This window comes from Notamacropus eugenii, chromosome 3 (genome assembly GCF_028372415.1).
Source record: "Notamacropus eugenii isolate mMacEug1 chromosome 3, mMacEug1.pri_v2, whole genome shotgun sequence".
In the NCBI taxonomy this organism is placed as follows: Eukaryota; Metazoa; Chordata; class Mammalia; order Diprotodontia; family Macropodidae; genus Notamacropus; species Notamacropus eugenii.
This window is the reverse complement of record NC_092874.1, coordinates 290,070,433-290,084,393: the sequence shown is the minus strand read 5'-3', so window position 1 is coordinate 290,084,393 and position 13,961 is coordinate 290,070,433.

The following is a 13,961-nucleotide window of genomic DNA, read 5'->3' as shown; positions in this document are numbered from 1 at the left end:
ACACAGAAGTGTTTTGGACCAAAATCAGGCCAGGGCTGAGAGTCTGACTCCTCTACTCTATGACATATCTGACCATTGGTCATTCAGCCTCCATTTAAAGACTCAAAATGAAAAGGAATCTGCTCCTTCCCAAGGCAAACCCCTGCTTTGAGATGTTGTTCAGTTGTTTTTCAGTCATGTACGACTCTCCATGGCCCCATCTGGGGTTTTCTTGGCAGAGATCCTGGAGCCATTTGCCATTTCCTTCTCCAGCTCATTTTACAGAAAAGGAAACTGAGGCAAACAGGGTTAAGTGATTTACCCAGGGTCACACAGTAAGTGTCAGAGAGCAGATTTGAACTCAGGTCCTCCTGATGCCAAGCTGTGCACTATGGTATGACCTAGCTGCCCCACTGGATTGTAAAGTCCTGAGAGTAGGGATTGTCCTCCTTTGTTGTCTGGTGTAACCCCAGCCCTTTGCACAGTTTCTCACACATAGTAAGCACTTAATAAATGTTTTTTGACTGACTAATGAAACCTGAGTTCAAATCCAGCCTCACACACTTCCTATCTGTAAGACCCTGCGCAAGGAAGTCATTTAAGCTCTGCCTATCTAGGTTTCTTGAACTATAAAATAGGCCCAATGACATCACCTACCTCCCAGGGTGGTTGTGAGGACCCCATGAGAGAGTATTTGTAAAGCACTTAGCTCAGTATATGATAGGGGTTATATAAATGCTCTTTCTCTCCCCCAAATAGAGACAAGGTAATTTGGGGGAGAGGCACCAGAAAGTGGATGCTGGGGTTAATTCTTGATGGAAGCCAGGGTTTGACTCCAAGAGGCAGAGGGGAGGAAGGAAGGCATTCCAGGTAAGGGCCCAGCCAGAGCAAAGGCACGATACACAAGAGGGAAGCCGAGGAGATAGAAGTGACAAGATCTGGTACCTAATCAGAGGCAGAGATGAGGATACAGAGCCCCTAAAACTGGCCAAAGGGAAGGCCATGGAGCAGGATCTTCACCCACTGACTGGTTCTTTTCAGGAAGGCGTTAACATGATTCTAGTGGTGCCTTTGGGAAATTAATCTGGTTTATGATGAATTAGGGAAGGAAGAAAGCCTGGGGGAGACTCGTTAAAGAGCCTGTGAGGATGTCTGGGATCAAGGCATGACGGTGAAATGAACAGGGGAAGATGGGGCTAAGTGCATTATAATACACAGGTAACCCAGCGCATATGGCAGGCCACCACTCAAAGGTGACTGAGGCCAGCCAGCCTGGGAAGAGCAGAGGGAGAGGATAGATTTGGTCTTAGACAACTTAAGATGAAGCTTAGAACAAGGCCCTGAAGGACACACTTTGGTTGGGGAATGGGGAAGGTGGCAGATTTGCAGAGATGAAGATTAGGGACACCAAGAAGCTTCCCATTGAATATCAGTGATATCACAGTGCAGGCCTTAGGAATATGGTCAGAAAATGTCCTGAATCTCATAGACTCATAGACTGTCAGAGCTGGGAGGGATGTTAGAACAGGGGATGTCAGGGCTGGGAGGGAGCTTAGAACAGGGGATGTCAGGGCTGGGAGGGAACTTAAAATAGGGGATGTCAGATCTGGGAGGCAGCTTAGAACAGGGGATGTCAGAGCTGGGAGGGACTTTAGAGAACATAGGGGGAAAACCCTCATTCTGCAGATAAGAGAACTGAGGCCCAGAGAATTTAAGCGATTTACAGAAAGTCACATACAGAGCAGATTAATTAACCTCAGCTCCAGAGAGAACATAGGTTTCCTCCTTCCCACCTAATTGCTTTCTGACTCAGCCCCACCCACCGTTCCCCCAGACTTTCCCTGGCCATTCTTCTAGCCTTGGATTTGCAGCAGTGTCAGAATCAAGCTAACAGAACTGTACACCTTGTCAGGGCTGTGCTCCTGTAGCCTGTGACTGCTGTCCCCACCATGTTCTCTTATGGAGGCCTCGGTTCATCACACGGTACCTGCCCTATGGGGGCTTTCCAGTCTTGGCCTAAGTTCCAAGCTCTCTGTCTCCCCTTAGTCAGCTTGGCCCCCAGGAAGTCTCAGTCACCACTGGTCATGAGAAATCTCATCAAGGACATTTGGATGTGGGCTCTGCTCTCCTGGCCCTCCCTCTGCCTGTGGGAGGGGGCATCATGCCAGAGCCCCCCAGGAGCTGTCAGAGGCTTGGGAAGAAACTCACATATCTCCAGGCAAAACTGTTGCTGTGTGGTTGCCTTGTGTCCCCTCCCTTGCATCCCCTTCTCTCACTCCTAAGTCCACTGGAACCTGATAAACATGTGGTCAGAAGACCCCAGGGGCTGGGGCCACAATCATGGCTGTAGGAGCCCTGATTTATTGCAGGGAAGAGCTAAGGAACCGAACCACACAGTTGATAAGCAGGATCATTAGACAATTCCCTCCACACACCCTACTGGGAACCTCCTGCTTCCCATTACCTTCCCACTCCCATTCACCTCCCACAGGCAATTCCTGGCTCCCAAAGCCAGACGTAGCATGTGACCCTAATGGCGAGGATGGGGACACACTGGTCAGCAGCTTCTGGACTGCAGAAGGGAAGAGAGGAAGGGCTGTGACAACTGGAGTCCAAAGGGACCAACTTCAGGTTCTGGGAACGTAAGAGATGAGGCTCTTGGTCCAGTGAAAAGAGTTTTACACACACACACACACACACACACACACACACACACACACACACACACACACACACACTCACACACACACACACCTTACCAATTTATGGTCCAAGAAACTCATCTAGAGCACTGAGCGTTAAGTGACTGGCCCAGGGCCACACAGGCAGTGTTGTCTGGAGCCCTGCCTTCTGTCCTTCACACCGTTCACCTTCACACCAGGCTGGCATAGTGCCTATGATGGTGGTCCAGACCTGTGATATTATCTCTGAAGGGAATTCTCATGGCAGAAAGTCCCCCCACCAGTGCAGATGAGCAACTCAGCTGTCACTTAGAGTCTTAGAGAATTTCTGAGGCTAAATCATTTGTCCAGCCTCACACAGCTAGCATGTGTCAGAGGTAACCCTTGAATCCAGGGCCTTCCTGGCCTTGAGGTCAGCTCTCCAGCCCCTACACCCAACTGCCCCTCATACTAAATAATATGATAAGTACTTGTGATGGAAGCAAAACAATGTGGGTAGCCTGAAGTGGGTTTGGGGGAATGAGGAATCATGGCTGCCCAGAAGGAATCTGGGAAGGCTTTCTGAAGGGGGCAGGCAGCCTCTGAACTGGGCTTTAAAGGGGAGGTAGGACCCCAGTTATTGCCTTTCCTCCACACTGACTCCCTTTCGCCTTAGGTTTCTGTCTGTAGAACCCCGCCCCCTTCAAAGTCATGTTCACCTGTGACCTCTTTCCTGGAGCATCTTTTGATTCCCCTCAGCTGACTGTGACTCACTCCAGAAAGCACTTTGTGGTTGTTCCACGAGAAGCACCACTCAGTGAGTGGAGATGACACTGGGCTTGGAATCACGAAGATTCTAGTTCAAACCACAACTCAGACATTTTTTCCATATATAAAATGACCCTGGGAAAGTCCCTTCCCTTCTGCAGACCTCAGTCTCCTCATCTGTAAAATGAGAGGATTGAACTAGACCCTTGACCCCATGACGCCTGAAACAGTCACAGGACCCCATGATCCATGACCTCTCAGATACCTTTGAACTCTAAGTCTAGGACTATCTGGCCACCACCTACCCTTCTACCCTTCCCAGCTGCTGACCACCTGACCCTACCTAGGAACCTGTTGGCCCCATGGCAGAGGAACTCTGAGACTTTGAAATGGCCCCTGTCTCCTCCAAGCTCCCTCCCTCTATCCCAGGAAGGCTGTTTCCAAGGGTGAACACCCAGCTGTGTGAATTTCTGCCAAGAGGTGGCTGCATGGCCAGGGAGTGCCCTAGGCCTGGAGCCCAGAACTGCCCATTCACTGAAAGAAGCTCTTTTCTCCCCTCCTGGGCTGGATCATGGGAAGCACACAAGGGCCAGATCCAGAGGGCAAGAAAACAGGTCCTATTTGGGAAAGCGAAGGATATAAATGTGTGCATGCATAGAAACAAATATATGTGTGTATACATGCATGTGCACAATTTATACATGTATGTACGTGTAGGCATGTGTGTGCATCTTGTTCATATGTGTGTACATAGGCAGCAACATATACTATACACGTGTGCATGTACATCATGTGTATGTACATCATCATGTATACATATACATGTGATACACTTATGGAGTGTACACACATTTAACATATGCATGCACGTAGGCATACATACATAATATGCACGTCTCTATAATATATATACATATATGTCATTTCAACAGCCTCTCAATCTCCTCTTCCCATTCTCACTCTATAATTATGATTATTTTCTAAATCTGCCTCAGCAGGACCCAAGTCAGCTCATGTCCATTTGTTCTGCCCTGGGAGGGAACTGCATTGGCCTAATGAGGTGGTCAGAGTGATTTTCCTCAAGCCGACCAGAGACCTTTATTTTTATTTATTTTAAATATAGCCCCTTTCCTCCTACCCTGTCTCCCCCTTCTTATCCCCCAAACAAAAACAAAGCTACTATTCATCATATGAAGAAGGAAAAAAAAAAATCTTTTTTTTTTTTCAAGGAAGGACTGCTTTGTCATTTTCCCCCAGGGCCTGGGAAGAAAAATAGTGTGTTCTGCAAGGGAGAGCTTGAAAAATACGGCTGCTTTAAGGAGGCCAGAGAGAGAAGAGGCATCATCTTCTCCTTTGGATGGGAAAGAAGCAAATACTGTGCTTTAGGTTAAGGGGGGGAACAGCACCTTTTCTGAAGTTGCTTTGGCCAGAAAAGTGCCCTTCAGTCAGTCTGGAGTCCAGGGGCTGGGCTCAGATGCAGGACTCAAGTCTGCCCAGCACTGGGCTACACTCTGACCCCTGGGACATCTTCCAGGGTGCCTGTTCTCATGATTGGTGCCCTGGGGCTGTCGTCTCTCGGCAGACGATTCTCTCCCTGGGCCAGACCTTTCCTCCTTTCCTCACCTACTCCAAGTACAGATGTGATCCACCTCAATGAAATACCTACAGGGTAGGTGACAGCAAGAGATGCAAAGCTTAGGTAAGAGCCCATCCCTGCCCTCAAGGCGCTCACAGTCTAGAGTGGATGAGACACCACTACACATTGGGAGAAAAGCCGATATAGCTTCCTCTAGGTCTCACCCATGATCCCACCTCCTACAGGAAGCTAGCGCCTTCCCTTTGTTCATTGTGTGCTGTACACATACACATCTGTGTGTATACAGGATACACTGCATCCTCTGTGTGTGTTTATTATGTAAATACACACATATGCATATATGTGTGTATATACATACACCTTCATATATATATATATATATATAATTTCAATAGCCACTAGATCTATCTCCCCTTTCCCATTCTTACTACCTAATTATGATTATTTTTTAAATCTATCTTGCAGTGCCAGCTTTAGCTCATCCTCATTTAATTTATTTCAGGAGAGAAATTAATGCACACATGCATGTATGTATATATGTGCATGTGTATGCATATGTGTATATGTGCATGTATATGTGTGCGCATGTATCCATACATGTCTTTTGTCACATCTGCAAGTAGTCTCTCGCTGTGAGCTCTGTGAGAGCAGGGACTATTCTTTGCCTTTCTTTGTCTATCCCCAGCACTCAGCACTGGCACACAGTAAGTGCTTAATAAATGCTTGTTGACATGACATGACTTAATAAATGCATTAGAGATACAAAACCAAGAGCTATGTAGAATTTAGGACTAGAGTTCTCCTCCAGGACAGGGACCCTCCCATTTTGTATTTGTGCCCCAAACACCCAGCATAAGGGTGTATAAAGAGAGTCCTTAATACCTGTATATTTAATTGAACTGAACTAAATTGAACTGAATCAAATCAGATGGAACTGAATTGACTGTGTAGGCTCCAAGGAAGATGTCTCTTTGAAGTGGAGACAGGGCTTGTCCCAGAAGGCTTAGTTAGCTGTCCTTAGTGCATCATGTACTGGCCCCTTGGAACAGTGGAGGGGCTGTGTTAAGGTCTTCATTCAATTCGAATATGAACTCTCTGAAGCCATCACCAATGCCCAGTACAGTGTTTGGCACACAGGGAGCACCTGACCAGTTTTTCATTGATTGATTTATTCGTTCATTCATTTATCCAACACTCATTATTTGGGCATCCATCAAGTCCTTAATATACACAATGCCATCTCTGGGAAAGGCAGAGGTAGTTAAAGAAACAACACGTATGCCCTGAGTGACCTTGCAACAAAGTTGGGGAAAGGGACAGAGAAGACATGTACACAGACAAAGATAACACTTCAATTCTTCCGGGTTTTGGAGTCTCATTGGGTTTCAGTCCTCCATCCTACAGACACAGATTGAAACCTCTCTGAGGCTTAGAAAGTGGCTGGCAGGAGTTTCTATGACTGTGGCCAAGTCCTTCTCCTGGTCACCAACCCTCTGATCATTCTCTTCAGGCTGGACCTTGAATGATGGCCAGATTCACCATCAGGCCCATCCACAAAGCCCATCCAGGCTGGTCAGCTGGGTCTGAGCTTACACACGTGACTCGTACATGGAGAGCACAAGGTCACCCACATACCACAGGGAGGAAAAATGGGCCATCCCATGGAACATGGACAGAGCTTCCCCTTCCTCTTCTGGCTGGAAGAGCTGGCGCTTGGAGGTACTGGAGCAGCCCCCTTATTGGCCACTGATCAGATGAGTTGATGACTTAATGGACCTCAGGTCACTTCCGCTTCACAATGAGACATCCATGGAGAGCTGTAGTGATGAAAAGAATGGTTAATACATAGTGGGGGAATACAGATTTATAGAAACAATTGCAAAAATACGTATAGGGATAAGGATTAGACCTGGGATTTTATTAGCATAGAGCAAAATGTGAAGAAATTCACTGTATCATTGCAGGTTGGCATCTTGTTTACAACTTATAGAGAGATGCCTGGAGCACTGATGAGGGAGGTGATTTTCCCAGGTCACACAGTCAGCATGTGTCAGAGATGAGACCTCAGCCTAGGTGTCCTTGGCTTCTAGAATAGCTCTCTATACCCTAGATTGTACATGCATCCATGAATCTCACTTTATGGGTTGGGATATAAGAGAAAAAAGCCAGATGAAGCATGTTTATTGTTCAGAAGTGTTTACATGCATAAATACACAGTGAGTATACATACGTGTATATATACTTACATTATAAAATCATTTGAGAGAGTGGGGTAAGTGCCACCAATGCAGAAAAGGTTGATTGAAGATGGTCTAAATAACAGGGAAATAGAATGGCAGAGAAGCCAGTATGGTGGAGCATAGAGTGTGTGACAGGAAATTGTGCCTTGAAATCAAGCATTAATCTTTAGATGAAGAAAATAAGGCTTGGATAGATTGCAAAGAAGGTGGGCCAGTCTGAGTCCCAATTCACTGCTCTCTTCACTCTATCTGGACTCCTTTCCCACATCTCCTTTCAAGAAGGAAATTCTGGGAAACAAGCCAGGATAGTGCCTCCCCTAAATTAATTTTTTTAATTGAAGGCATTAATAGCCACAGTTTCTACTTAACCCTATGACCTCTCTCATCTCACAGGAGCTCTGAGTAATACCTAGTGGTTTCTGAATTTGCCACAGCCTCACTGTTAGCTTTGATATCCGAGTATCTTGTACTCAAACACAAAAAGCTCTGCTTTCCTGTAAGATGTGTGTGTGTGTGTGTGTGTGTGTGTGTGTGTGTGTTATCCCAATATTTCTCCAATGAGTCAAGCATCAAGGGAGTCAAACACATTCCCGGCCTCGTCCCCTCCCATGCCCTTTTCTTCCCTCACCACCTCTGTAGGAAACTCAGAAAACAGCTTATAAACCTTTCAAAAAAATCCACAGCTTTCCTAACACTTGCCCAAACCAAGGTAAGCATGGCGATTCACCAGCTACTCATTCATTTCCTTCAAGAATCCTGTGTTTTCACGGGTGTGGGGCTGCCTTTCACTGGCTCAGATCATGACCCCTTTGGACCTCAAAAACAAAAATAAGTAAGTCACTTTATGTTTGACTCAGGGGCAAGAGGGGCAGAATTTATCAGTTTGTGATATGTCTTTTCAGACTTACAGTCACAGATTCACACAATCTCAGAGGAGGGAGGGATCTCAGAAGCCACCTACATGAGCACAGGCTGGAAAAGAAACTCCATTATAACACAAACCAGGGCATCAGGGCCATGCCTGACCATCTCTAGTAGACCTCACTCCCTTCCCAGGAAGCCTGCTGGACTTTTGGACAGCTCTAATTAAGGAGCTGGTCCTGACATCAAACCTTAATTGACCTCTTTTCCATTTATCATAGCGTGATAGATTAGAGCCTGACCTTGGACCTTAGAGATCACCTAGTTCAAGGTCAACTCAACAAGCATTTATTAAACACTCACTATGTGTGCTGGGAATGCAAAACTGATCAAAAAGAAAGACCATCCCTGCCCTCTAATAGGGAAAGATAACACAATTTACACATGAGGAAACTGAGGCTCACTGGCTTGCCCAGGGTTCCACAGTTAGTGTCAGAAGTAAGATTTGAACCTGGGTCCAAGATCTAGAATTTTGCCAATATGTCATGTTGCCAATTGAACTACCCACAGCTCCTGATTCAGGAACCAAGCATAAGGTGAATCTCTCTTCCACATGAGAGATATTTGAAGATGTATCACATACTTGAAGATGGTTCCTGCCCTCCCTCACCACTACCACTCCCCACTGCCACCCATGCCTTCTCTTTTCCAAGCTAAAAGTGTTCCATTCCTTCAACCAATCATTATTTGCATGAACCAGAATGGTCATTGGCCATTCTGGTATATTTTCCAGATTATTATCAATAATAATATCCTCTCTAAGGTATGGTTCCCAGGATTAATGCAGTCCAGATATGGTTTGACCAGGGCAAGATACAACCCAAATATCTTTACTACCCTCCCTACTGATAATGGCCAATCTGTCCTTAAAAGCAGCTCTTCCTCCCTTACTCTTACTTACAACCATGTCATACCGTTGACAAACTCACCTCCTGGTCCACAACCACTGTTTTCAGATAAGCTGCTGTCTACTACTTCCTCCTCTATCTTGTTCTGATGAAGATGATTTTTGGAACCTAAGTATAAATTTACCTTTATCTCTGTTAAATTTCAGTTTGGCCCAATGATCAAACTTGTCAAGATCTTTTTGAATTGTCACTGTCATCCAGTGTATTAACAACTCCTCCCGGTTTTGTATCACTTGCAGATTTGGTGAACATGCACCATTCATTCTTATATCCAAGAAGTCAATTTATTTTTTTTTCCTTTCTTTATTTATTTAACTTTTAAGATTCATTTTCACAAAATTTTAGGTTCCAAATTTTCTCCCCTTTTGTCCCCTCCCCCCACCCCAAAACACCGAGCGTTCTAATTGCCCCTGTCTGCCAATCTGCCCTCTCTTCCCTTGTCTCCATCCTATACCCCTTTACCTGTATTTCTTATTTCCTAGTGGCAAGAACAGTACTCGACAGTTGTTCCTAAAACTTTGAGTTCCAACTTCTCTTCCTCCCTCCCTCCCCACCCCTTCCCTTTGGAAGGCAAGCAATTCAATATAGGCCAAATCTGTGTAGTTTTGCAAATGACTTCCATAATAGTAGTGTTGTGTAAGAACTAATTATATTTCCCTCCACCCTATCCTGTCCCCCATTACTTCTGTTCTCTCTTTTGATCCTGGCCTCCCCATGAGTGTTGACCTCAAATTGCTCCCTCCTCCCCATGCCCTCCCTTCCATCATCCCCCCCACCCTGCTTATCCCCTTCTCCCCCACTTTCCTGTATTGTAAGATAGGTTTTCATACCAAAATGAGTGTGCATTTTATTCCTTCCTTTAGTGGAATGTGATGAGAGTAAACTTAATGTTTTTATCTCACCTCCCCTTTTTATCCCTCCACTAATAAGTCTTTTGCTTGCCTCTTTTATGAGAGACAATTTGCCCCATTCCATTTCTCCCTTTCTCCTCCCAATATATTTCTCTCTCACTGCTTGATTTCATTTTTTTAAGATATGATCCCATCTTCTTCAATTCACTCTGTGCACTCTGTCTCTATGTGTGTGTGCATGTGCGTGTGCATGTGTGTGTGTGTGTAATCCCACCCAGTACCCAGATACTGAATAGTTTCAAGAGTTACAAATATTGTCTTTCCATGTAGGAATGTAAACAGTTCAACTTTAGTAAAGTCCCTTATGACTTCTCTTTGCTGTTCATCTTCTCATGCTTCTATTCCTTCTTGTGTTTGAAAGTCAAATTTTCTATTCAGGTCTGGTCTTTTCATCAAGAATGCTTGGAAGTCCTCTATTTCATTGAAAGACCAATTTTTCCCCTGAAGTATTATACTCAGTTTTGCTGGGTAGGTGATTCTTGGTTTTAGTCCTAGTTCCTTTGACTTCTGGAATATCCTATTCCATGCCCTTCGATCCCTTAATGTAGAAGCTGCTAGATCTTGTGTTGTCCTGATTGTATTTCCACAATACTTGAATTGTTTCTTTCTAGCTGCTTGCAATATTTTCTCCTTGACCTGGGAGCTCTGGAATTTGGCCACAATGTTCCTAGGAGTTTCTCTTTTTGGATCTCTTTAAGGTGGTGATCTGTGGATTCCTTGAATACTTATTTTGCCCTCTGGGTCTAGAATCTCAGGGCAGTTTTCCTTGATAATTTCATGAAAGATGATGTCTAGGCTCTTTTTTTGATCATGGCTTTCAGGTAGGCCCGTAATTTTTAAATTGTCTCTCCTGGATCTATTTTCCAGGTCAGTTGTTTTTCCAATGAGATATTTCACATTATCTTCCATTTTCTCATTCTTTTGGTTTTGTTTTGTGATTTCTTGGTTTCTCATAAAGTCATTAGCCTCCATCTGTTCCATTCTAATTTTGAAAGAACTATTTTCTTCAGTGAGCTTTTGAATCTCCTTTTCCATTTGGCTAATTCTGCTTTTGAAAGCATTCTTCTCCTCATTGGCTTTTTGAACCTCTTTTGCCAATTGAGTTAGCCTATTTTTCAAGGTGTTATTTTCTTCAGCATTTTTTTGGGTCTCCTTTAGCAGGGTGTTTACTTGTTTTTCATGCTTTGCTTGCATGTCACTCATTTCTCTTCCCAGTTTTTCCTTCACCTCTCTAACTTGATTTTCAAAATCCTTTTTGAGCTCTTCCATGGCCTGACCCCATTGAGTGGGCTGGGATACAGAGGCCTTGACTTCTGTGTCTTTCCCTGATGGTAAGCATTGTTCTTCCTCATCAGAAAGGAAGGGAGGAAATGCCTGTTCACCAAGAAAGTAACCTTCTATAGTCTTACTTCTTTTCCCTTTTCTGGGCATTTTCCCAGCCAGTGACTTGAGCTCTGAATATTCTCCTCACACCCACCTTGCCTCCAGATCCTCCCAGCCAGCACTTGGGGTCTGAGATTCAAATGCTGCTTCCCAGCCTCAGGGCTTTGGGTGGGGGCAGGGCTGCTATTCAGTGTGAGATCAAGTTCAGGTGCTCAGGTTGGGGCAGGGCCGCCTCACGGGCTCAGTTCCCTCAGGGGGTTTATGCAGAGACCTTCAACAATGGATCCAGGCTCCTGCCTGCTTGGGGAGCCCTGGTCTGCTCCCGCCTCCGGTGCTGCCCCCCCGAGGGGGCCCAAGCTATGGGGGCACCCCACACCCCTTTCAACCCACCAAAGAGACCCTCTCATCGACCCCCATCACCTGTGGGTGGAGGGACCCGCGCGCTGCTGGAGATTCCGTCCCTGAAGCCTGCTCGGATCCACTCCTTTCCACGCCGCGCCGCCAAGGCAGGGTTGGACTCTGTTCCAGGTCCGGGGCGCAAGGGCCCTTTTGCGAGAGGTTTTCAGGCTCTCTGGAGCAGAAATCTCCTCCGCTCCGTTGTTCTGTGGCTTCAGCTGCTCCAGAACTCGCCAGTGGTTCCTTTTTTACAGATATTCTATGGGCAGTGGGTTTGGAGCTAGCGTATGTGCGTCTTTCTACTCCGCCATCTTGGCTCCGCCAAGAAGTCAATTTAAAGAAAACAAACATTAAATAGAGTGGGACCAAGCACAGATCCCTGGGCCTCCACTGGAGACTGTTCTATTCACTAATTATTCTTTGGATTCATTCATTCAATCAGTCCAAGTACTATCACCTCAGCCATCCCTTCCCATCTTTTCCAGAAGGATAGGAAGAGAAACTTTATCAAATCGTAGAAAACTGTATCTCCCTTAAGCTAGTCCTCAAATAAACACAGCTCTTGACAAATCCCATATGTCAAAACAGCCTCTGGGCACTCAAACTCAAAGCCAGAACATGACTTTGAATTTAAAAACTGTATCCCTTGTACACCACTGGTTTGGGATACTCAAGCATTCCAACTACAGGGGACAAAATAAATCCTTGTTTCAGTACTGAACTTGGAGTCATGGTACCTGAGCTCAAACCCTCTTCCTTTTCCCAATGTCATACCTGATTTTAAAAGAACTGGTTATGGAGTCAAGGGAATTGAATTCAAATCCCGTCTCTGCCACTTACTAGCTATTGTGACCTTGGGCAAATAAGTCTGATCCTCTGGGCCTCAGTTTCCTCATTTGTAAAGTGTGGAAGCTAACCTGGATGGCCTTTACAATCCCCTCCCACTTTAAGACTATAGTCCTACATTTTAGCAGACATATTTCTCTTTTGAATGTCAAGATTTGAACTTTATTTTGAGGATAATTAAAGCCTCGATAATGATGATGAAGACATTAGGAGTCATTGAGTAGCTGCCTTGTTTCTTGTGTTCTGTTTTCCGAGCCTAGGTCTCCTTATCTTGCCCAGTCTGGAAGGGCAGTAACTACTCATGAACTAATCCCCATACTAAGGTCCCCATACTAACTGGGGCTTGGCTCACCCTTCCTTAGGCAGCCTGGTGGTCCTGCCACTCAGGGATTCACCATACTGGTACCAGACTTGACAGGGACACTTGATTGGCTTAGTCCACTATAGCTCAGAATTCCTGAGCTCCAGTGACCCACCAGCATTGGCTTAGTCCACTATAGCTCAGAATTCCTGAGCTCCAGTGACCCACCAGCCTCGGGCCCCCTGGTAGCAGGGATGACAAGGATGTACCACCATGCTTGACCATTGAATGAATTTGAGCAGAGCATTGGCAGTCATCTGACATTAGTATAAAGGTTAGATTTGTTGTGATTTAGTCATTTCGTCACATCCAACTCCTTGTGACACCATTTGGGGTCTTCTTGGCAAAGATGCTAGAGTGGTTTGCCATTGCCTTCTCCAGCTCATTTTACAGATGAGGAAACTGAGGCAAACAGGTTGAAGTGACTTGCCCAAGGTCACACAGCTGGTAAGTGTCTGAGGCTGAATTTGAACTTGGATCTTCCTAACTCCAAGTCAGGTGCTCTCTCTGCACCACCTAGCTGCAGGATAGATTGGGAGTAAATAATAGTAACCTTTCCATAGTGCTTTAAATTTGCAGTATGCTCTACATACATCCCCTCATTCAGTAGATGAAAAAACCAAGACTTAGGGAAGATATGTGACCTCCCCAAGACTCCATAGGTAGTAAGTGGCAGGAGTGGAATTTGAACCCACATCCTTCCTCTGATAACAGATGACCTGTACTTTCCACATCAACACATTGCCTCCAGACTAGCAGAGACAGTGGAGATGGGAAGACCTGCTAAACTGATGCAAATCCCTGACACAGTAGATGCTGGAATGAAGAGAAGATGGATGACAGAGAGATTATAGACGGAATCAACAAGATTTGGCAGCTGCCTGGAGGTGAGAGGTCAGGGAGACGGAGGAGGAAAAGATAAGGGCAAGGCACCGAATGTGGGAGACTCAGCAAAGGGTGATGCCCCTGAAAGAAGTGAAGAAGTCAGGGG